Source organism: Hypanus sabinus, chromosome 19 (genome assembly GCF_030144855.1).
Source record: "Hypanus sabinus isolate sHypSab1 chromosome 19, sHypSab1.hap1, whole genome shotgun sequence".
Classification (NCBI taxonomy): Eukaryota; Metazoa; Chordata; class Chondrichthyes; order Myliobatiformes; family Dasyatidae; genus Hypanus; species Hypanus sabinus.
Window position 1 is genome coordinate 119,844 of NC_082724.1, and position 23,753 is coordinate 143,596.

The following is a 23,753-nucleotide window of genomic DNA, read 5'->3' on the forward strand; positions in this document are numbered from 1 at the left end:
TGCCTGGAATCATCATGCAGTGCCTGGACCACAGTCTTCCCACATTTCACAGGCATGACCGGCTGCCAACACCGGGGGTGGTCCGGAGGCAACGTGACCCGGTACAAGGCTTGGTTCTTCAATAACCGAGGCCATTCCTTCAATAACGGAGGCACTGAAATGTGTTTCGTCTTCTCTGCCCACACCACATTCCCCTTCTTCACCACGCTCCAAACAGTGCCAATGCCTGGGTCATTTCACTGAGCAGCTGCCACTTCCCCCGGACTTAGTTCCGGCAACTGTTTCGTCTTCAGTGCAGTCAGGTCACAATAAACTGGGGGCAGGGCATCATCAGAAGCCCCCAATGGGTCCACTGCTCGCTCCAGCCTCCCCTTTTCCTCGGCCTTCACGGTGATAGCAAACTGACACATGGTTTTCACTCCAGGGGCAGGAATGCTCTCCCACTCCTCATCTGTCTCCAGTTCCCCATGCTCCCACCGTTACAAAGCATCCGTTTCGACATTCCTGCTTCCCGGCCGGTACTTCAGGCTGAAATCATGTACCGACAAAGCTGCCAACCACCGATGGCCTGTGATGGCATCCAGTTTCGCCGAAGTCAAGATATAAGTGAGAGGATTGTTATCCGTTCTCACCTCAAACTTGGCCCCATATAGATAGTTGCTCAACTTGTCCACCACCGCCCATTTTAGCACCAGGAACTCCAACTTGTGAGTGGGATAGTTTCTCTCAGATGGCGACAAACTTCGGCTCACAAACGCCATCAATCTCAATGCGTTGCCCTGTTCCTGGTACAGGACAGCCCCAAGACCCTCTCGGCTAGCATCAATGTGCAGCACATAAGGCTTCTGAGGATTGGCAAAAGCCAACACCGGGGCCTGGGTCAGTGCCTTTTTCAGAGATTGGAATGCTTCCTCATGTTTATCATCCCATTTTGATCCAAAAGGCTCCGCCGGGTTCCAGTAACCTCCTGGTTCCTGTTCTCGGTCCCCCTTCCTTTTCTTCCCCACAGGTGGATAGCCACACAATAGCTGGGTCAACGGGTGACTCATTTTAGTGTATCCTTTCACGAATCGCTGGTAATACCCACAGAACCCCAAAAACGAGCATAGGGTGCTCACCTTCTGGGGTCTCCGCCAGGTGGTCACTGCGTCTATCTTAGCCGGATCAGTAGCCATTCCTTCTCGCAAAATTATGTGGCCAACATAGCCGACCGACGACTTACAGAACTGGCATTTGTCCAGGGAAAGTTTCAATCCTTCCTCCTTAAGCCAGCTTAACACCTTCAGCAGCCTCTCCTCATGTTTCTCCAAAGTAGATACAAACACTATCAGATCATCCAGATACACCAGCACCTTGAGCAGGTTCATATCCCCCACAGTCCTCTCCATGAACCTCTGGAAGGTGGCTAGGGCCCCTGATATGCCTTGGGGTATTCATTCAAACTGGAAGAACCCCACTGGGCAGATAAAGGCCGTCTTCTCTTTATTGGCCTCACACATCGGGATCTGGTAATATCCACTCCTCAAGTCCAGCACACTGAACCACTTCGCTCCACTCTGGCAGGCCAGCGTGTCTTCGACCTTTGGGACGGTATACTGGTCAGGGACAGTTCGCTGGTTCAAAGTCCTATAGTCCACACACATGGGTATCCTTCCGTTCTTCTTCCGGGTCACTACTATTGGGGACGCATAGGGGCTTCAGGACTCAGTGATGACTCCAGCTTCCTTCAACTTGCACAAGTGCTGCTGCACGTCTTCCACATCTGCAGGGGCCAGTCGCTGTGACCTCTTTCTGAACGGGGTGTCCTCAGTCACTCGGATGGTATGGCAAGTGCTCTTGGAGCAACCCACACAAACTTGCCAAGAGAAAAAACATCTTCCAGCTTCAACATCTTCTCCACCAGCCTGCGTTTCCACTCTGGCAGCACAGGAGAATCCCCAAAGTTAAAGACCTCAACGGTCAGCTTTCCTCTGTTTTCCAATCCTTCCCCCTTAGTGGGCCTCACAGCGGTGCTGGACATTACTGTCACCGGGAACAAATGTGCCCCACATCCCCCTCTTAAAGGTGACTTCTCTCCCCGTCGTGTTCCTGACACTCATGGCTATCCGCCTCGCATGTACCACCGCTGGCCTCTGCACTTTGGGCCTCATCAGCACCCCCGCCAGATATTGTGTCTCCCCCTCGAGATCTTTTGGGGCATCTACTAGCAGGGCTTCACCCGCCGGCACTCCGGGGAATCTGGGGGTCCTCATCACTAGTGCCACCTCCCCTGGCCATATCACTTTAGACCTCACCTGCATACACCACACCGTCCCTCATTTGCACTCAGGATCCAGCCCTTGAGTGTACCGAGACGGTCTCCAGAAAGTTCTCCCCTACCTCTCCTTACAGGCTCCCAGGAGCTGTCGCACAAGAGGGGAGTTAGTCCCCACCAGAAGGGCAATGCCACCTGTTTCCGGACAAACCAACACCAATATCTCAAGAGCTTCAGACACTCCCACATCGCCCTCCGAGAATTCCAATCTCACTGACAGGTACCCATCGTATGGATGGATAATCGCCATCACTTATACCCCAAATCTCCAGTACATTAAATGGGGTTACTGGCAAGTGCTTTAGATATTCGTTGTAGAACGACTGGTACAATAAGGTAACCTGTGATCCTGTGTTGAAGATGGCTTTTGCATAAATTCCCTCTATCCGTAGGCACACGCTGGAACGGGGTCCCACCAGTTCAGCCGGAATAAAGGCTTGGGCTTTCCATGGTCCCCTGCCTGATTTCTGGGAACGTGTTCCCCTACAGACTCCAGTCCGTTCCCTCACTGAGTCTCCCCTAAGTTTCTTGACACCTCTCCTTTCTTAGTTGCCCGGGGGCTTGCCCTCCACGGGACGCCTTGTCTCTCACAATCCCACCAAAAATGTCCCTCTTCCCTGCAGCTGTAGCACACCCCTGGCTGCTCACATTCCTGCCACAAATGCCCCTCTTTCCCACAGTAGTAGCACACACTACCTGCCGCCCCTCCTCTCCTGGGACGCCCGCCACTCCCGGACCACTGCGCGGGTTGTCCCCGAAAGGGAGTACTCTCCCTGTCCATCCCCTCAAACGGGGAGTCCCTTCCCCCCGGGACTCTCCCTGGGTTTCTCGGTCCTCAACCTGGCCACCACTTTCTGTACTGCTGAGGATCACTTCCGGTGGCAAGAGCCCCTTTTTCAGCCCAACGCGCTCTCTTCCTCCCGCACCTCTCTAATCAGCTGCTCGAATGATGGAGGGGGGCTCTTTTTATAGGACTGCCGGAGACTCCACACCACCTTGTCCTCCTCCAGGGAACCACTAAATATCTGACTCATCCTCACTTTTGCCACTTCTTCTGCCTTCACTACCCCCCCACGCCACAACCCAGTAAGCATTCTCTCCAGCCAAAGTATGTATTCTGCGAGCTTCTCCCCCCTCCCTTGCTCCATGTGGTGAAACTCTGCTAAAAGCAGCCAGGGATCCCTTGACATCCCAAACACTCCCTCCAAAGCTAAATACTCCGCCAATGAAGCTGAGGGCTGTTCAGCTTTCAGCTCCCGGACTACTCTGGCCGCCGCGCCCCTCAAACTTCCCATCAATCGCTGTCTCTTTTCCTTATCCGAGCCTGGCCACGCCTTTAACAACAGGGACATGTTTTCGATCCAGTATCATAGCCAACCTCCCCGTCTGGAGTAGGCGTGGCTCCTGAGAAAACCCCCAGCTTCGGCCGTGGCCTCTCAGCCACTCCCACCAGGGAGTTAAGGGCAGCTGCCAGCTTGGGGGCCTCCCCCCTAGCTGGGGAGCGGGGCTTGGCCAAGCCTTCCCACTCCAACCCCGACTTACTGGTTACTGGCACCTCCCCTGGGGTCACATCTAGCTCCTCCTCCTGTGTCTCCTCAGCTTCGTCCTCCGGGAGGGTGTGGAGGCCCCACGGCCCCACCTCCCCCAGGACTCTGACCGTCGCTGGCAGTTTCAACATCAATACATCAGCACTCGTACGAACCAATACCCAGCTAGCCTCCACCTCTTTACTGCACCTTCTAGCCACCAGTTCTATCTGCTCCATACCTTTGACCAAACTCAATCCCCGCACTAATGCACCTTCCAAAATGCGGAAATCCACCCTGCTTAACACACACGCATAATTCACCGGTACGTCCTCTAACTCACACCAGTTTACAATATTATCTCAATCCATCTCCACACTACTGAAGTGGCGATTTACACAGCTTACTGAAAATTTAATCCGGGACGAGCACCCCACAATCGGCTGGTGCATGTCTAGGGGAAAATTCGTCCACCTGCCAAACCGCGCCTCCCGTATACATGGATGCTGTGAAATGCACACTAATACAAACTTGCACACACAATATCAAACCACACACCATGTACGTTTGATGAATACACTTTATAAATCTTACTAGAACTAAGTGATTAATAACGATACAATATATATGAAAGAAAAGAAAGGGAAGAAAAGGCGCCAGAACTTATCAGGATTCAGTCAATTAGTGCACAATCGTTGGAGCTCAACCAGCGAAGTCTTTGGTCTACTATTCGATCTTCTCCGACCTCCACTACCCGCGCGCCTGGGACCACCCTCGGTGATCGACCAGAGCGCCTCCAGCACTGTCCACTTTCCTCACGATCTCCTCTCCAACTCCCCAAAAGTCTGCGAAACCACAGCTTACAGACCCACAAGAAAGAATAACATCTATCCCAATTGGTTAACAAATGAATACAATTCTCATTATCAGTAATTATAACCCAAACAAGCTGCTAAAGAAAGCACTCTCTCACCAGTTATCATAACAAAGAAGCATCCCTACTTTTACTTAACAAAGAAGCCATTTTGATTAACATACGCAGTAACATAAGAAACCCTTTACACCCAGAGTAGGCCCCAATGACCCAGGAACCTGAAGCCCTGCCCCCTACACCAGTCTGCCAGCCACGCATTAATATAGTGAGGTGACAGAAGGAGATATAAACTTGGATCCCAAGGTCTCTCTGTTTAGCCATACTGTTAAAGATCTTGGTCATAGCAGTGTACTGTCTCCTTGCATTTGCCCTACCAATGTGCAGTATCGCACATTTATCTGGATTAAACTCCATATGCAATTTCTCTGTCTATATCTGCAACTGATCTATATCATGCTGTATTCTTTGTCAGCCTTTTACACTATCCACAACTCTACCAATCTTGGTATCATCCACAAACTTATGGACCCATTCATCCACATTCTCATCTAGGTTATCTATATAGATCATAAATAGTATAGGTCCCAGCACAGATCCCTGTGAAACACCACTAATTACAGACCTCCAGCTCGAGTAAGTCCTTTCGAACACTACCTTTTGTCTTCTATGCACAAGCCATTTTTGAATCCAAACAACTTGAATCCCATGCATCAATCTTCTGGATTAGCCTCCCATGAGGGACTCTGTCAAGAGCCTCCGTAAAATCAATGCAAACAACATCCACTTCCTTACCTTCATCAATCTCTTGTCACCTTGTCAATAATATCAATCATGTTGAAAAGACATGGCCTACCCTACACAAAGTAATTCTGGCCCTCCCTCATTAGGCCCTGGGTCAGTTAGTTATCTATTTATTTATTTATTGTTTTACTTATTGTGATACAGCATTGTGGTCCTTCTGCGCCACCCAGCAACTGTCTATTTAACCCTAGCCTAATATGGGACAATTTACAAAGAGCAATTAACCCACCAATCTGATCACAAACTAGAGAAATCTACAGGTGCTGGAAATTTCAACAACACATACTGTATAAAGTGCTGGAGGAAGTTAGCAGTTCAGGACTGGCAAAGGGTTTTGACTTGAAACGTTGACTGTACTCTTTTCCTGGATGTTGCCTGGACTGCTGAGTTCCTCCAGCATTTTGTGTGTGTTAACTTACCAATCTGTTAAGTCTTTGGACTGTGGGAGGAAATCAGAGCCCCTGGAGGAAATCCACCAAATCCACCCGTCACGGGGAGAACTTACGGGAGGTGGCGGGAATTTGACCCGAGTCACTGGTACTGTAAAGCGTCGTGCAAACCACCAAGCTACGTGCATTCGTAAGTGGTTGGACTTTGACACTGGGAATGCCGGTTGACATTGGGTGTATGGTTTGTGTGCGCTTACTGTGTTAAAGTAGCTGCTGAGAATTTTTTTTACATGAATCATTAATGTTTTTTTGAGGCCTGTGGTCCTGAACCAATGCTTCCAGATACTGCTAATAGCATCTTAGCTACCTAGAAAGAAACTCCGCACCCAAAACTTGCTGTCAGCGACTCAGTGATCAAATGCGCAGGCGCAGGCGCCTCGGAAGGGTCTGAAAATCGCGCATGCGCTCAGTGAACAAAAGGCATTAGTGGATCGAAAGCAGGTAGGAATGCGGTTCTAGTTGGGTGTTTAATCAGCAAGTGCGACCGCCCCCTGACTGAGGAACAATTGCTGGATGCTTCGGATAAATATGGCCCCGCACCCTTAGACAGTCCCAGCCTTTTCTCTTTCGATCCGTACCGGGGCCCCAGCGCTGGCAAACTGACAGATAGATGGGTCTCTCGTTCACACACAATGCTGGACGAACTCAGCAGGTCAGGCAGCATCTATGGAAAAGAGTACAGTCGACGTTTTGGGCCGAGGCCCTTCTTCATCAAGACTGAGAGAAAAGATGAGTCAGAGTGAGAAAGTGGGGGAGGGAAGGAAGACCCACAAGGTGATGGGTGAAAATGAGAGGTGGGGGGAGGGTGAAGTAAAAAGCTGGGAAGTTGATTGGTGAAAGAGATCCAGGACTGGAGAAAGGGGTATCTGATACTGGAAAAAAGGAAAGGAGGAGCACCAGAGGGAGGTGATAGGCAGGTAAGGAGATAGGTGAGAAAGGGAAATGGGAATAGGGAATGATGAAGGAGGTGGGGGGCATTACCAGAAGTTTAAGAAATCGACGTTTATGCTATCAGATTGGAGGCTACCCAGATGGAATATAAGGTGTTGCTCCTCCAACCTGATTGTGGCCTCGTGGACTGACATGTTGGAATAGGATGGGAAGTGGAATTAAAACAGGTGCCCACTGGGAGATTCTTCTTTTTCTGACAGATGGAGCATAGGTGTTCGGCAAAGCAGTCTCCCAATCTGTGTTGGGTTTCACTGCTATACAGGAGGCTACACCAGGAGCACTGGGTACAGTAGAAGACAGCAATAAACTCACAGGTGAAGTGTTGCCTTATCAGGAAGGACTGTTTAGGGCCCTGAATTTTAGTGTGGGATGAGGTGCAGGGGCAGGTGTAGCAATTGTTCCACTCGCAAGGGTAAGTGCCAGGAGTTCAGAGGGGAGGGACGAATGGATAAGGGAGTTAAGTAGGAAGTGATCCTTGCAGAAAGTAGGAATTGGGGGGTGGGAGAAGACATGCTTGGTGGTGGGATCCCAGCACACACGTAATTCTCCATAACTTCTGCTATCTCCAGCATCTTTTCCATCAATGCTGCCTAGGCTGCTGAGTTCCTCTGGCATTTTGTATGTATTGCTTGGATTTTCAGCAACTGCAGATTTTCTCTTGTTTGTGATTGGGTCTCTCGTTCACTGAGTTTTCTATATATAGTTAGTCATTGATGCACTTCTCGTCAGACCAGGCATAGGAAATTTGCGTGCTTAGATTTCCCAAACACTTAAAGCTCCAGCTATCTAAATCCAAAGATTAGCCTCAAAGCAAAAAATATTTTTCCAGGTTAATCTCAGATGAAGAGCCTTTTCTTCCATTCAATGAAAATGTCAATTAGTGCTGCACAAAATCATAGAATGTTACAACACAGAATATTGTCCACAAACTTGACCACAAAGCCATCAATTCCATCATTCAAATTACTGTCATATTAAAAGAAGTGGTCCCAACACAGACCCCTGGGGAACAGCACTTTTTTACTGGCAGCTATTCAGGAAAGGCTCCCTTTATTTCCACTCTCTGCTTCCTGCCAGTCAGCCAATGCTCTATTCATGGCCTCTTAACTTGTTTAGCAGCTTCATTCATGTGTAGCACCTTGACAAAGACCTTTTGAAAATCCAAGTAGACAACATCCACGGATTATCTTTTGTCTATACTGCTTGTTTCTTCAAAGAAATCCAACAGATTTGTCAGACAAGATTTTCCCTTAAAAAATCCATGCTGATTTAGGCCTGTTTTATCACGTGCCTCCAAGTACCATAAAACCACTTCCTTCGGTCACTGAATTACAGGAAGGTTGTTAATAAGGTTGAAAGAGTGCAGAGAAGGTTTACAAGGATTTTGCTGGGACTTGAGAAACTGAGTTACAGAGAAAGGTTGACTAGGTTAGGACTTTATTCCTTGGAGCGTAGAAGAATGAGGGGAGATTTGATGGAGGTGTATAAAATTATGATGGGTATAAATAGAGTGAATGTTTTTCCACTGATGCTAGGGGAGAAAAAAATCAGAGGATATGGGTTAAGGGTGAAGGGGGAAAAGTTTAAAGGGAACATTGGGGGGGTGCTTCTTCACACAGAGAGTGGTGGGAGTGTGGAATGAGCTGCCAGATGAAGTGGTAAATGCAGGCTCACTTTTAACATTTAAGAAAAACTTGGACAGGTACATGGATGAGAGGTGTATGGAGGGATATGGGCTGGGTGCAAGTCAGTGGGACTAGGCAGAAAAGTGATTCGGCACAGCCAAGAAGGGCCAAATGGCCTGTTTCTGTGCTGTAATGTTCTATGATTCTTAACAATCAACTGCAACATCTTCCCAACCACTGAGGTCAGACTAACTTTCTTCTGCCTCTTCCTTTCTTGAAGTCTGGAGTGACATTTGCAATTTTTCAGTCCTCTGGACCCATGCCAGAATCAATCCTTTCAGAACACTGGGGTGTAGACCATTTGGTCCAAGTGACATATCTACCTTCAGACCTTTCAGTTTCCTAAGCACCTTCTCCTTAGTAATGGCAACTTCACATACTTCTGCCCCTTGACACTTTTGAACATCCAACATACTTCTAGTGTTTTCTAAGCTGAAGACAGATGCAAAATACTCTGTTCACCCACTTCTTCCTTGTCCCCCACTACTACCTCCAGCATCATTTTCTAGCAGTCCAATATCTATTCTCACCTGTTGGCAAAGATTGCAACATCCTGCCTTTAGAATAATTATTCTGTTTTGGAATGTATCTACCTTACACCTTCTGAATTGCTCCCAGAAACTCCATCCATTGTTGTCATCCCTGCTACCTGTCCCCTTCCAATCAACTTTAGCCATCTCCTTGCTAATGCCTCTGTAATTCCCTTTACTCCACTACAATACTAATACTTCTGACTTTAGCTTCTCCTTGACAAATTGCAAGGTGAATTCTATCATATTATGATCACTGGCCCCTAAGGGTTCCTTTACCTTAATTTCTCCAATCAATTCTGTTTCATTGTACAACACCCAATCTACCCTAGTCGGCTCAACCGTGAGCTGCTCCAAAAATCCATTTATGTAGATATTCTACAAATTCCCCATCTTGGGACCCAGCACCAACCAATTTTCCCAAATTACCTGCATATTGAAATCCTCCATGCCTATCAGAGCATTGCCCTTCTGGCATGCATTTTCTATCTCCCATCGTAATTTTTGGCCCACATCTTTGCTACTGTTTGGAGGTCTGTATATAACTCCCATCAGGGTCTTTTTACCTTTGTGGTTTTGTAGCTCTACTCACAACAATTCATCAATTTATTGTCATTTAACTATATGCATGTATACCATCAAATGAGAAAATGTTTCTCCAAACCAGGGTGCAAAGCACAGTAGTACATAAAACACATAATAATTATGAAAGTAAGTATAAAATCTACAGGCGAATGATGCAGAAGTAAACAAACTCAAGTGCATAAACTAAATATTGTACGGTACAGAACAGCTTAATCATTGACACTTCAAATGCGATGCAGTGGGGAGTTTAGGAGCCTAATTGCCTGAGGGAAGAAACTGTTTCCTTTCTTGACCTTTCTTGTTTTATGCATCAGAGTCTCAAGCCTAATGGTAGGAAATCAAAGAGGATGCTGGATGGATGGGTGGGATCCTTAATAATATTAAGGGCCCGGTGTATGCAGTGTTCCTGATGGATGGTAGAGAGAGACCCCACTGATCCTCTCAGCCATTCTCATAGTCCTTTGTAGGGACTTTCGGTCTGAAGCTCGGCTGCTCCCATACCAGATGGTGATGTAACTTGTCAGGACTTAAGTCTCTATGGATGAGCCACGTATTCGTAGACGGGATGGTTCATCTGCACCTTCCTGAAGTCCACAATGATTTTCTAGGTCTACTCCATGTTCAGAATTAGGTTGTTCTCACACCAATCCACGAGCCACTCCACTTCCTTGATGTACTCTGTCTTACCATCTTTCGCAAACTTGATGACACGGTTTGAACTGAATCCAGCGACCTAGTCATGCATCAGCAGTAGGCGAAGCACACAGTCCTGGGGAATGCCAGTGCTCAGCGTAATTGGACTAGAGGAGTTGCTGCCCACATGAACTGACTGTGTCCATTCTGTTAAGAAATCCAGGATCCAATTGTAGAGGGAGGTATTGAGACCCAGCGAGGAGTTTCCCCATCATTTGCTGGGTATGATGGTGTTGAACGCCAAACTGAAGACTATAAATAGCAGGCTGGAATATGAGAACCCATTTTCCAGGTGGACAGGACAGAGAGGAGGGCAAAGGCTATTGCATCATTAGGTTTGAGCGATAAGCAAACTGGAAAGGGTTGTGAAGCTGGGAGAAAGGTAATGTGCTCCATGACCAGCTGTTCAAAGCATTTCATACGGTGGATGTTAACGCCACAGGATGATAGATTTAGCCAGGTTGCTGTCGTTGTCTTTAGCACTGGAATGATGGTTGCCACCTTGAAGTCCAAGGGGACAATGAACTGTTCCAGAGAGATGCTTAATATATCCATTGGCACCTCAGTTAGCTGGGCTGTGCAGTCTTTCAGAACCTGATGTGGTATATTATCGGCCATCTAGTACTGCATAGGTTGAATCTGGCCAGTGTCTCCCTCGCCTCAGCGCCAGTCAGACAAAGTGTCTGCTGCCCTGGGAGAAGGGGTGCCTTTCTTGCCATCTGTGGATCAAACTGGGCATCGAAGATATTCAGCCTGTTGGGGAGTGAGTCTTCCTGGTCACTAACACATAGGGTAGACTTGTAGTCTTAATCCTCAGAATTCTTGTGTGCCTGGTATCAAAAAGAGTGCTCCTGTTTTGCTTTCCTGTTGGAGCAGGAAAGCACTGTTCTTTCTTCCTTGAGGTCTGTCATATCCCCCAATCTGAGGGCAGCATCATAATCCCTCAGCCAATCATGGACCTCTGCAGTAAGCAATGGCTTCTGATTTGCCCTTGCCCAGATGTCTTTTGTTATGGTAACATCCTCACTACACTTCTCCATGTAGCTGGTCACATAATCCACATATTCCTCGATATTAGTGTGGTTGCCATAGGTAACTGCCTCCCTGAACATTCCCCAGTTCATGTTTTCAAAGCAGTCCTGCATAACTGAGAGTGCCACCTCAGGCCAGGTTTTCACCACCTTTATAATTGATTTGGTCCATTTAATCACTGGTTTGTCTGCTGGAGTTAACATTACAGATGAGTGATCTGAGATCCCAATGTGGGGTTCTACACCTTCCGATCCTAGGTCACTTCTTTCTAAGGATTTAATTTCACTTTTGCCAACAGGGCCACTTGACTTCCTCGGCCTATTCTGTAAGCTCTGTGCATTCAAATATAACACCATCAGTCCTGTATTCATCACCCTTTTCGATTTTGCCCCACTTTTACATTGCAACATTTTACATTGACTGTAATTTTGCCCTGTCAACAACCCCTCCTTGGTAGCAGTCTCTCTACACACGGCCTCTGTTTGTAGATCAGCACCCCATCCTCAGCTCTATCACTCTGGTTCCTATCGCACTACCAAATTAGTTTAAACCCTCCTGAACAGCTCAAGCAAACATACCCACAAGGATATTGGTCCCCCTCCGGTTCAGATGTATCCCATCCCTTTTGTGCAGGTCATTCCTTCCCAAAGAGAAATCCCAAAGATCCAGAAATCTGAACCCCTGCCCCCTGTGCCAGATCCTCAGCCACATATTCAACTGCTGGATCATTCTATTCTTACCATCACTAGTGTATGGCAGAGAGATTACTACCCTGGAGGTCCTACTTTTCAGCTTTCTACCTAGCTCCTTAAAATCAGGAACTCCTCACCTCTTCTATTTGACTCTCTACATCATCAATGGGAACGGGAGAGGTTCTGGAGGATTGGAGGGTTGCGGATGTTGTTTCCTTATTCAAGAAAAGGAGTAGAGATAGCCCGGGATACTATAGACCATTGAGTCTTAGCTCAGTGGTTGGTAAGTTGATGGAGAAGATCCTGAGAGGCAGGATTTATGAACACTTGGAGAGGTATAATATGATTAGGAATAGTCAGCATGGCTTTGTCAAGGGCAGGTCTTGCCTTACGAGCCTAATTGAATTTTTTGAGGATGTGACTAAACACATTGATGAAGGAAGGGCAGTAGATGTAGTGTATCCCATGCAAGGCTTATTGAGAAAGTAAGGATGTATGGGATCCAAAGGGACATTGCTTTGTGGATCCAGAACTGGCTTGCCCACAGAAGGCAAAGTGTGATTGTAGATGGGTCATATTCTGCATGGAGGTCGGTGACCAGTGGTGTGCCTCAGGGATCTGTTCTGGAACCCTTACTCTTCGTGATTTTTATAAATGGCCTGGATGAGGAAGTGGAGGGATGGGTTAGTAAGTTTGCTGATTACACAAAGGTTAGAGGTGTTGTGGATAGTGTGGAGGGCTGTCAGATGTTACAGCGGGACATTGATAGGATGCAAAACTGGTCTGAGAAGTAGCAGACGGAGTTCAACCCAGACAAGTGTGAAGACGTTCATTTTGGTAGGTCAAGTATGATGGCAGAATATAGTATTAATGGTAAGACTCTTGGTAGTGTGGAGGATCAGAGGGGTCTTGGAGTCTGAGTCCATAGGACGCTCAAAGCAGCTGCGCAGATTGACCTCTGTGGTTAAGAAGGCATACGGTGTATTGGCCTTCATAAATTGTGGAATTGAACTGAGGAGCTGAGAGGTAGTGTTCTATATAGGTCCCTGGTCAGACCCCACTTGGAGTACTGCGCTCAGTTCTGGTCATCTCACTATAGGAAGGATGTGGAAGCCATAGAAAGGGTGCAGAGGAGATTTACAAGGATGTTGCCTGGATTTGGGAGCATGCCTTATGAAAGCAGGTTGAGTGAACTCAGCCTTTTCTTCTTGGAGCGACGGAGGATGAGAGGTAACCTGATAGAGGTGTATAAGATGATGAGAGGCATTGATCATGTGGATAGTCAGAGGCTTTTTCCCAGGGCTGAAGTGGTTGGCACAAGAGGACACAGGTTTAAGGTGCTGGGAAGTAGGTACAGAAGAGATATCAGGGGTAAGTTTTTTACTCAGAGAGTGATGAGTGTGTGGAATGGGCTGCTGGCAATGCTGGTGGAGGCAGATACGATAGGGTCTTTTAAGAAACTTTTGGATAGGTACATGGAGCTTAGAAAAATAGAGGGTAAGCCTAGTAATTTCTAAGGTAGGGACATGTTCGGCACAACTTGGTGGGCCAAAGGGCCTGTATTGTGCTGTAGGTTTTCTATGTTTCTATCTATGTTCTTTGGAGCAAGACTTCTGGCTGTTTATGCTCCCCCTTTAGAGAGCTGTGGATCTGATCCGAGACATCCCTGACCCTGACCCCTGTGAGGCAAAGTATCATCTGGGTGTCTCCGTTAACTATGGAATTTCCTATCACGACAGCAGTCCTCTTCACCTCTCTTCCCTTCTGTACCACAATGCCAGACAGTGCCTTTCACCTTTCACTCTTAACCCATGACCTCCAGTTGTAGTCCCACCCAACCTCAGAGGAAAATGCTTGCATTTTACCCCATTTATAACCCTCATAATTCTATATATCAAATTTCCTTTAATCTTCTATGTTCCAAGGAATAAAGTATTAACTTTATTCTGATTATTTGAAATGAATGTACAAGGGTATACGTGCTATCGTAGGGACAGAAATGTGGGCAGAATGGGTGGAGTGGCCCTGTTGGTGAGGAATGAGATTCAGTCCTTTGCAAGGGGGGACATAGGATCAGGAGAAATAGAGTATGTGTGGATAGAACTGAGGAACAGTAAGGGTAAAAAGACCCTAATGGGTGTTGTCTACAGGCCACCAAACAGTAGCATGGATATTGGGTGCAAGTTCAATAGGGAGTTAACATTGGCATGTGGCAAAGGTAATGTCACAGCAGTTATGGGGGATTTCAACATGCAGGTGAACTGGGAGAATCAGATTGGTGCTGGACCCCAGGATAGGGAGTTTGTAGAATGCCTACGGGATTCATTCTTGGAACAGCTTGTATAAGAGCCAACCAGGGACAAGGCTATTCTGGATTTAGTCTTGTGTAATGAACAGGATTTGATAAGCAATCTTGAAGTAAAGGAGCCATTAGGAGGTAGTGACCATAATATGATAAGTTTTTATCTGCAATTTGAGAAGGATAAGGGCAGATCTGAGGTGTCAGTGTTGCAGTTGAACAGGGGAAACTATGCAGCCAAGAGGGAGGAGCTGGCCAAAGTTAACTGGACGGATATCCTAGCAGACAAGACAGTGGAACAGCAATGGCAGGTATTCATGGGAATAATGCACAAGGTGCAAAATCAGTTCATCCCCCGGAGAAGGAAGGATTCAAAGGGGGGCCACAGTGGTTGACAAAGGAAGTCAGAGATTGCATAGCATTAAAAAAAAAGGAAATATGACAAAGCTAAGGTGAGTGGGAGGACAGATGATTGAGAAATTTTTAAGGAACAACAGAACTTAACTAAAAAGGCAATATGGGAAGAAAAAATGAGGTACAAATGCAAGCTAGCCAGGAATATAAAGGAGGGTAACAAAAGCTTTTTTAAGTATGTGAAGAGAAAGAAAATAGCTAAGAACAATGTTGGGCCCTTGAAGAATGAATTGGGTGAAATTGTTATGGGAAACAGAGAAATGGCAGAAGAATTTAATGAGTGCTTTAGATCTGTTTTCACTAAGGAAGACACAAGCAATCTCCCAGATGTATGGATGGGCCAAGGACATAGGGTAACAGAGGAAATGAATCGGATTGACATTAGGAAGGAAATGGTGATGAGAAGACTGATGGGACTGAAGGCTGACAAATCCCCAGGTCCAGGTGGTCTGCATCCTAGGGTACTAAAGGAGGTGGCCCTGGAAATTGCGGATGCATTGGTAATCATTTTCCAATGTTCCTTAGATTCAGGATCAGTTCCTGAGGATTGGAGAATGGCTAATGTTATCCCACTTTTTAAGAAAGGAGGGAGGGAGAAAACAGAGAACTATCCTCCTGTCAGCCTAACATCAGTAGTGGGGAAGATGCTAGAGTCCATTATTAAAGATGAAATAGTGGCATATGTAGATAGCAGTGATAGGATTGGGCCAAGCCAGCATGGATTTACCAAGGGCAAATCATGCTTGACTAATCTATTGGAGTTTTTCGAGGATGTAACCAGGAAGTTAGACAAGGGAGATCCAGTGGATGTAGTGTAGCTCGATTTTCAGAAGGCATTTGATAAGGTCCCACATAGGAGATTGGTGGGTAAAATCAGAGCTCATGGCATTGGGGGGAAGATATTGACATGGATAGAAAACTGGTTGGCAGATAGAAAGCAAAGGGTAACGGTGAATGGGTGTCTCTGGGAGTGGCAGGTAGTGACTAGTGGGGTGCCACAGGGCTCAGTATTGGGACCACAGCTGTTTACGATTTACATCAATGATTTAGATGAAGGCATTGAGAATAACATCAGCAAGTTTGCTGATGATACTAAGCTGGGTGGCAGTGTGACATGATGAGGATGTTAGGAGAATTCAGGGTGACTTGGATAGGCTGGGTGAGTGGGCAGATACTTGGCAGATGACGTTTAATGTGAATAAGTGTGAGGTTATCCACTTTGGGAGTAAGAACAGGAAGGCAGATTATCTGAACGGTGTAGAGTTAGGCAAGGGAGAAATACAAAGAGATCTAGGAGTACTTGTTCATCAGTCACTGAAGGTGAATGAGCAAGTGCAGCAGGCAGTGAAGAAGGCTAATGGAATGTTGGCCTTTATTACCAAGGGAATTGAGTACAAGAGCAAGGAAATCCTCTTGCATTTGTACAGGGCCCTGGTGAGACCACACCTGGAGTATTGTGTACAGTTTTGGTCTCCAGGGTTAAGGAAGGACATCCTGGCTGTAGAGGAAGTGCAGCGTAGATTCACGAGGTTAATTCCTGGGATGTCCGGACTGTCTTACGCAGAGAGGTTAGAGAGACTGGGCTTGTACACGCTGGAATTAAGGAGATTGAGAGGGGATCTGATTGGAACATATAAGATTTTTAAGGGATTGGACATGATAGAGGCAGGAAATATGTTCCAGATGCTGGGAGAGTCCAGTACCAGAGGGCATGGTTTGAGAATAAGGGGTAGGTCATTTAGGACAGAGTTAAGGAAAAACTTCTTCTCCCAGAGAGTTATGGGGGTGTGGAATGCACTGCCTCGGAAGGCAGTGGAGGCCAATTCTCTGGATGCTTTCAAGAAGGAGCTAGATAGTTATCTTATGGATAGGGGAATCAAGGGATATGGGGACAAGGCAGGAACCGGGTATTGATAGTAGATGATCAGCCAAGATCTCAGAATGGCGGTGCAGGCTCGAAGGGCCGAATGGTATACTTCTGCACCTATTGTCTATTGTCTATTAACCTATTTAATCTTTCCTTATAACTCAGGTCCTCCTGTCCTGGCAACATCTTTGTAAATTTTCTTTGTACTTTTTCAACCTTGTATACATCTTTCGTGTAGGTAGGTGACCAAATCTGCACACGATACTCCAAATTAGGCCTCACAAATGTCTTATACAACTTCAACATAACAACCAATCTCTTGTACTGAATACTTTGATTTATAAAGGTCAAGGTGCCAAAAGTTTTCTTTACAACCATATCTGCTGTGTCGTAGAGTCATAGAGAAGTACAGCACAGAAACAGGCTCTTCGGCCTATCTAATCCATGCCAAAATCATTTAAACTACCTACCCCCATCGACCTGCTCTAAGACCATAGCCCTCCATATCCCTACAATCCATGTATCTATTCTGTGACAACGCTTTGAATGAGTAATAGACCTGTATTCCCAAATCCTTTTGTTCTATAGCATGAAAAAAAGAATGAAGTCCTTCCATTAGCTTTTGTTCTTGAAAAAATCACCTTCATGTGTCCTCCTTTTGTTCTGGACCTTCTGCATGTGAAATCATGTACTGTTATCTCTGGGCACATAATCATCATGATCTTGGGTTGTCAGTAGAGTGTTCTGAGGTTTTTCAGTTTGTTTGGTGTTGGGTTTCCTTTGTATTCTCTGTGTTTTATTAATTATAATTATCTGTTTTGCTTTGCTTCAGGTTTTTATGTGTTATTGTTAGGTCTTTTCCAGTTAACGTTTAACTGCAATTATCTGAATGCTTTCAATTAATTCTACAAGACTTTGTCGGTGTCCAATTATGTATGCTTGGACTTTTATCTCTTCTTGGAAGTTTGTCTCTTATTAGATAGGCGGAAGGGCAGGTAGTGTTGAGGAAGTAGGATTGCTGCAGAAGGACTCAGATTAAAATAACGTCAAAGAAGTGGCAGACAGAATACAGCATCAGGAAATAGTATGATCAAGCACTTTGGTAGAAGAAATAAAAGTATGGACTATTCTCTAAATGGTGAAAAAATTTAAAATCTGAGGTGAAAAGGACTTGGGTGTCCTTGTACAGGATTCCTTAAATGTTAATTTACAGGCCGAGGCAGTGGCAAGGAAGGCAAGTGCGATGTTAGCATTCATTTCAAGAGGACTAGAATATAAAAGCAAGGATATAATGTTGAGGCCTTGTGTCACTGTGAGCCATATTTGAGCAGTTTTGGGCCCCTTATAAGACCTTAAAGTCTTAATAGGAGCAGAAATAGGTCATTTGCCACATCGAGTTGCATTATCTAGCCTTCAGAATAATTAGAGTCATAGAAAACAGCAGCAAAGAAACAGGCTCTTCAGCACATCTAGTCCATGCAGAAACCATTTAAGCTGCCTACTCCCATTGACCTGCACTGGGACCAAAGCCCCCTGTATTCCTACTATCATGTACCTATCCAAACTTTGCTTAAACATTAAGACACCATATTCCATCTGCCATTTCTTAGCCCATTCTCATTACTTATCTGTCCTTCTGTAGCCTCCCTACTTCCTCAAAACTACCTGCCACTGATTTTCATATTATATGCAAACTTTGCAACAAAGCCATCAATTCCATCATCCAAATCATTAATATATAATATAAAAAGAATTGGTCCCAACATAGACCCCTGTGGAACACCACTAGTCACTGCAGCCAAGCAGAAAAGGCTCCCTTTACTCCCACGCTTCCCAGGGCTCAAAGCTTGTTAAGCAGCCTCATGTGTGGCACCATGTCAAAGGCCTTCTGAAAATCCAAGTACACAACATTAACTGATTTTCCTTTGTTTATGCAGCTTATTATTTCTTCAAAAAAATCAGACAGACTTGTCAGGAAAGATTATTCCTTCAGGAAATCATGCTGAATACAGCCTATTTTATGTGCTTCCAAGTACCCTGAGACCTCATCCTTAATGATCGACTTCAACATCTTCCCAACTACTAAGATCAGGCTAACTAGCCTAACAGGCTAATTTTAGTTTCCTTTCTGCTGCCTGCTTGAAGAGTGGAGTGACATTTGCAATTTTCCAGTCTCCCAGAACTTTTCCAGAATCTAGTGATTCTTGAAAGATCGTACCTCACCAATCTCTTCAGCTACCTCTTTCAGAATCCTGGGGTGTAAATCATCTGGTCCTGGTGACTTATCTACTTTCAGCCCTTTCAGTTTCCCAAGAACCTTCCCTCTAGTAATGTTAACTCAACACACTTAATCTGACACTTGGAACTTTCATCATACTGCTGGTATCTTCCACAGTGAAGACTGATGCAAAATACTTATTCAGTTCATCCACCATTTCCTTGTCCGTCATACTCTCCAGCATAACTTTTCAGCAGTCCGATTGCAGTCTGATAACAAGAGAGGGAATTTGTTGAACGTCTTTGGATCGTAACAGAGGAAATTTTGTTGAATGCCTACGAGATGGCTTTTTAGAGCAGCTTGTGGTTGAGCCTCACGAGGGAAGAGCTATCTTAGATTGGGTCTTGTGTAATAACCTAGATCTTATTAGGGAGCTTAACGTAAAGGAACCCTTAAGAGGCAGTGTTCATACAACTATTGAATTCATACTGCAGTTGAAGAGGGAGAAGCATAAGTCACATGTATCAGTATTGTAATGAATAAAGGGAATTACAGAGGCATGAGAGAGGTGGATTGGAGGAGGATACAGATGGGGATGATGGCAGAGCAAAGATGGCTGAAGTTTCTGAGAATAGTAGATATGTCTTACAGAAGGAGTTGTTCTGAAATAGCATGGGTAGGCAACCGTGGCTGACAAAGGAAGTTAAGGACTGCCTAAAAGCCAAGGAAAGGGCATAAAAGGTAGCAAAAGTGAGTGGGAAGTTGGACAATTAGGAAGCTGTTAAAATCGAACAAAAGGCAACTAAAAAGTCTGTAAGGTGGGGAAAAATGCAATATGAGGGCAAACTAGCCAATAATAGAAAGCAGGATACCAAAGGTGTTTTTTTCAGTTATATAAAGAGTAAAAGGGAGGTCAGAGTTGATATTGGACCACTAGAAAATGATGCTGATGAGGAAGTAATGGGGGACAAAGAAATGGCTGTTGAACTTAATAAGTACTTTTCATCAGTCTTCAATGTGGAAGATGCTAATAGTGTGCCAGATGTCTGAGTGTCAGGGAGCAGGAGTTAGTGTCGTTGCTCTTACAAAGGAAGAAGTGCTTGGCAAACTCAAAGGTCTTAAGGTGGTTAAGTCGGCTGCACCAGATGGACTACATCACAGGGTCCTGAAAGCGGTTGCCGAAGAGATAACGGATGCATTGGTCATGATCTTTCAAGAATCACTTGATTCTGGCATAGTCCCAGAGGACTGGAAGATTGCAAATGTCACTCCACATGTTAAGAAGGGAGGAAGGCAAAAGAAAGGAAATTATAGGTCTGTTAGTCAAGCCTCAGTGATTGGGAACGTGTTGGTGTTTATTATTAAGGATGAGATTTTGGGGTACTTGGAAACTAACGATAAAATAAGTCAAGGTCAGCGTTGTTTCTGTGAAGGTAAATCTTGCCTGACAAATTTGTTAAAGTTCTTCAAGGAAGTAACAAGCAGGGACAAAGAAGTGGATGCCACTTACTGGATTTTCAGGTGTTTGATAAGGTGCCACACATGAGTCTGCTTAACAAGATGCATGACTATGGCATTACAGGAAAGATACTGACATGGACAGAGGAATGGCTGACAGACAGGAGGCAGTAAGTGGGAATATAGGAGACCTTTTCTGGTTGACAGCTAGTAACTAGTGGTGTTTGTTGGGGGTTAGTATTTGGACCACTTCTTTTCACGTTTGTCAATGATGTGGAGAATGGAATCGATGGCTTTGTGGCAAAGTTTGCGAATGATACAAAAATAGGTGGGGAAGTAGGTAGTGTCATGGAAGCAAGGCGATTGCTGCAGGATTTAGACAAATTGGAAGAATGGGCACAAAAGTGGCAGAATGGAAGACAATGTTGAGAAATGCATAATAATGCATTTTGATAAAAGGAACAAAAGTGCAGACTATTATCTAAGTAGGGAGAAAGTTAAAACATTAGAGTTGCAGAGGAACTTAGGAGTCCTTGTGCAAGACTCCTAGAAGGTTAATTTACAGGTTGAGTCAGTGGTGAAGAAGGCAAATGCAATGTTGGCATTTATTTCAAAGGGAATACAATATAAAAGCAAGGTGATAACGCTAAGGCTTTGTAAGACACTAGTTAGACTGCACTTGGAGTATTGTTTTGGGCACCAAATCTTGAAAAGGATATGTTGTCAATGTAAAGAGTCTAGAGGAGGTTCACAGGGATGATTCTGTGCATGAAGGGGTTAACATATTAGGAACATTTGGAAGCTTTGGTCCTGTACTCACTGGAATTTAGAAGAATGCGGGGGGATTTTATTGTAACCTACCAAATGTTGAAAGGACTAGATTGGGTGGTTGTGGAGAGGATGTTTCCTATGGTGGGGTATCCAGAACTTAAGGGCACAGCCTGAAAATTGAGGGGTGACCTTTTAGAATTGAGGTAAAGAGGTTTGTATTTTTTTAGCCAGAGAGTAGTGAACCTGTGGAATGCTCTGCCACAGACTGCGGTGGAGGCCAAGTCCGTGGATATATTTAAGGCGGAATTGATGGTTTCCTGATCGGTTAGGGCAGGGGTCGGCAACGTTTACCACTGAAAGAGCCAATATGGACCCATTTCCCACAGAAAAGAAAACACTGGGAGCCACAAAACCCGTTTAACATTTAAAATGAAATAACACTGCATGCAACGGTTTTTTTTTGCCTTTATGCTATGTATAAACAAACTATAATGTGTTGCATTTATGAAATTGATGAACTCCTGCAGAGAAAACGAAATTACATTTCTGCATGCAACAAAAACATTTTGAACTCCGAAAAAAAGACGTTGGGTTGAAGGTTACTCCATAGGTAGCCTACCTTGGATCAAAGAATTAAAAGAAAGCGCGCACTGGAGGGTGTCAGGCATTGGCAGTGGTGATGTATATTAATAGCGATAAAAAACACGTTGTAGCGGTGTAGCGCTACACGCAGCGCTAAAATAAAGACACTGCAGTCAAAGGTAACTTTATTCGAACTAAACAGCCTTGATTTAAAGCCTCCCTCAACCCGTCCCCGTGGGCGCGGATGCTCCAAAAGACACATACTCACAAACCCCCGTAGGCTATCTCCCTTAGCCGGAACGGTGGCTAATTGTGAGCCGGTTCGGATGTGCCAGGAAATGGGGTCTCCACAACGTTTTTAGTTTGTGCAAGATCACCATAATCTTCAAATTTCGAATTACATTTCAAAAACTAACAAACTACGGGGAGCCGCAGCACAGAGATCAAAGAGCCGCATGCGGCTCCGGAGCCGCGGGTTGCCAACCCTTGGGTTAGGGTATCAGAGGATATGGCGAAAAGTCAGGTATATGGGGTTGAGTGGGATCTAGGATCAGCCATGATGTGATGGCGGAGCAGACTCAAAAGGCTGAATGGGCTAATTCTGTTACTATGTCTTATGGTCACTCTTGACCCTCTTTTACACTTAATATAGCTGAAGAAACTTCTGGTATTCTCTTTAAAATTATTGGCTAGCTTACTTTCATATTCCATCTTTACCTTTTTTAGTTGCCTTCTGTTAGTTTTTAAAAGTGTTCCAATCCTTTAACCTCCTACTAATTTTTGTTCTATTATGTGCCCCCTCTTTGCTTTTATGTTGGCTGTGACTTCTCTTGTCAGTTGTGTCATCTTGCCTTTAGAATACATCTTCTTCTTTGGGATGTTTATATCCCGTGCCTTCCGAATTGCTTCTATCATCCCTGACAGTGCTCTGTTCCAAACTGAAAAATATTTTGAACATTTATAGACAATAGACAATAGGTGCAGGAGTAGGCCATTTGGCCCTTTGAGCCAGCATCACCATTCCCTGTGATCATGGCTGATCATCCACAATCAATTCCCCGTTCCTGCCTTCTCCCCATATCCCTTGATTCCGCTATCTTTAAGAGCTCTATTTAACTCTTTCTTGAAAGCACCCAGAGAATTGGCCTCCACTGCCCTCTGAGGCAGAGCATTCCACAGATCCACAACTCTCTGGGTGAAAAAGTTTTTCCTCAACTCTGTTCTAAATGGTCTACCCCTTATTCTTAAACTGTAGCCTCTGGTTCTGGACTCCCCCAACATCGGAAACATGTTTTCTGTTTCTAGCGTGTCCAATCCCTTAATAATCTTGCAACACGAATGAATCTGCAGATGCTGGAAATAAATAAAAACACAAAATGCTGGCAGAACTCAGCAGGCCAGACAGCATCTGTGGGAGGAGGTAGTGACAACGTTTTGGGCCGAAACCCTTCATTAGGAGTGAAGTAACATGGGATGGTTGAGAGGGGATAAGAAGTGGGGGGAGGGTTGAAATAGAGAGCTGGGAAGTGATAGGCTGAAGGGAAATTGGCTAGGGGGAAGGTAGAGAATAATGGGAAACCGCAGGGATCGCTCCCTGCGCGACTCCCTTGTCCATTCATCCCCCCAATCCCTCCCCACCAAACTCCGTCCGGACACTTATCCCTACAAACTGAAAAAGTGCTACACCTGCCCCCACACTTCTTCCCTCACCACCATCCTAGGCCCCAGACAGTCCTTTCAGGTGAGGCAGCACTTCACCTGCGAGTCAACTGGGGTGATATACTATATCCGGTGCTCCCGATGTGGCCATTTATATATTGGGGAGACCCACCGCAGAATGAGTGACCGTTTCGCCGAACACCGGCGCTCAGTCCTCCAGCAGTGGTGGGATCTCCCCGTGGCCACACACTTCAATTCCACAGACCACTCCCACTCCAATATGTCTGTCCATGGCCTCCTCTACCGTCAAGATAAGGCCACACACAGGTTGATGGAGCAACACCTTACCTCCT

General features: G+C 45.5%; 1 protein-coding gene across 1 annotated transcript in view; it reads left to right on the top strand.

Annotated features, from left to right (window-relative positions):
* Positions 1-6,331: 6,331 nt before the first annotated feature.
* LOC132377640 (zinc finger protein 226-like) overlaps positions 6,332-23,753 on the top strand; it is a 38,073-nt gene continuing 20,651 nt past the window's right edge. Inside the window, exon 1 of the mRNA XM_059943826.1 lies at positions 6,332-6,405. The gene's annotated coding sequence lies outside the window, so the exon portion shown is untranslated. The remainder of the gene's footprint in view (positions 6,406-23,753) is intronic.